The sequence below is a fragment of the Alexandromys fortis genome, unplaced genomic scaffold, assembly GCF_014885135.2.
Source record: "Alexandromys fortis isolate MF-2015 unplaced genomic scaffold, M_Fortis_MF-2015_v1.1 scaffold_453, whole genome shotgun sequence".
Classification (NCBI taxonomy): Eukaryota; Metazoa; Chordata; class Mammalia; order Rodentia; family Cricetidae; genus Alexandromys; species Alexandromys fortis.
Window position 1 is genome coordinate 78,704 of NW_026068464.1, and position 2,133 is coordinate 80,836.

A 2,133-nucleotide genomic window follows, 5' to 3' on the forward strand; every position below is an offset into this window, starting at 1 on the left:
AATTTTAATAAATATGTGTATTTTTATTTATTTATTTTTAAAGATTTATTTATTTATCATGTATACAACATTCTGCCTCGATGTATGCCTGCACGCCAGAGGAGGATGCCAGATCTCAGTACAGATGGTTGTGAGCCACCATGTGGTTGCTGGGAATTGAACTCAGGACCTCTGGAAGAGCAGCCAGTGCTCTTAACCTCTGAGCCATCTCTCCAGCCCCCAAAATTTCTTGTTTTTAATAGTCTTTCCTCTGCAGTCAGTAAGCCCCTTTCCCGATATATGGATCTGGGGACATGCACGGCAAAGGCATATCGACTGTTTGTATAAACATTGATAGTTTTATCCTTTCATAATTGTAAAGCTTTGGTCAATGTAATTAGCTCAGCATTTTGTGCTGAGGTACTGGGGCAAGGAGGTAGCTCAAATTGTCTCCGAAGGTGTTGCTATTGCTACCCCCGCATACCTGGTTCCTTCTCCAGTGAAGCCGCTGCCATCTGTGAGATCTGGATTTAGCTAAGTCAAGTCCGACCAGATTCCATGTACTTGCTAAAGTGTCTCCATGCAGTCATGGATGACATCAGAGTCTAGATTAGGCAGCAAGGTCACAGGGTTGAGCCAGGTGCTAGGAAGGAATCTGATGCAAAAGGGGTTCAAAAGTAAAGCCTGGTAGTGTGTTAACTGGGCATTAGTCATCCACCTGTCAGAGGGGATTTTGAGGATTCCATCTTTAGAATGAGGGGTGGTTATAATTAAGAGTTGCCCAGAGTCAATTTGTCAGCATCTTTGACTAGGAGGGTGTTACGAATATTTCCTAAGCGAGCTCTCTGAAGACGTAAAAATTCCCAATCAAGCCAAATCAAAACAAGCCGAATTAAGAAATATCCAGGTTTAATGGGAGATCTGCGCTCTCCAGTGGCCCCGAGGGAGAATGAGGAAGCCGCAGAAAAGCGACCCCCGGGAGGAAGAAAGGGGGACCACATGTTCTTCTTTTGGGGGATCACTTAAGTACCGTGGGGAGTGGTCTGGGGTCAGGACCTGGCCCACTGGGATTTGAAGTCCAGACCAGGCCTGGGGGCTGAGATAGATACCAGGGACTGGGGCCTAGGCTCCCAGCCTAACAGAGGGCTGTAGCTGCAATGATGCGGAGGCAGCTAGGCCACCCAGAGGCCACAGGATCCAGTTGTTTAAACAAATAGTCCACCTGTCACTCCCAAGGTCCAAGACATTGAGTCAAAACTCCCTTGGGCACCCCACTTCTTTCATCTATAAACAGTTGAAAAGGTTTATTTATGTCTGGTAGGACTAAAGCAGGGGCCTTTAGCAGAGCTTCTTTTATGGCTTTGAAAACTCCATCTGGAGTCTCAGCCCAAACAAAAGACTCCTTTGTCCCCCGGGTAGCCTCATAGAGGGTTTTGCCAGTTTAGCAAATCCAGGTATCCAGAGTCTGCAAAATCCAGCTAAACCCAGAAATTCTCCAGACTTGTCTCCAGGTTTTGGAGGTTGGGATATCCAGTATAGTTTGTTTTTGAGCAGGTGACAGCCTTCTGTTACCTTTTTTCAGTATGTGTCCCAGGTATGTAACTTTTGAGGCACAGATCTGGGCCTTCTTAGATGACACTTTGTGAGCCACCATGGGGTTGCAGGGAATTGAACTCAGGACCTCTGGAAGAGCACCCAGTGCTCTTAACCTCTGAGCCATCTCTCCAGCCCCTTTAGCTGACACTTTGTACCCCAGTTGGCATAAGGTCAGTAGCAAGTCTCTAGTTGTCTGTAGTCTCGGTCTTTAAAGGCAATCAAAAGATCAACACCACAACTGACAAAGGTCTGATCTCCAAAATATATAAAGAACTCAAGAAACTAGACCATAAAAGGCTAATCAACCCAATTATAAAATGGGGCACTGAGATGAACAGAGAATTCTCAACAGAAGAAGTTCAAATGGCCAAAAGACACTTAAGGTCATGCTCAACTTCCTTAGCGATCAGGGAAATGCAAATCAAGACAACTTTAAGATACCATCTTACACCTGTCAGAATGGCTAAAATCAAAAACACCAATGATAGCCTTTGCTGGAGAGGTTGTGGAGAAAGGGGTACACTCATCCATTGCTGGTGGGAATGCAAACTTGTGCAA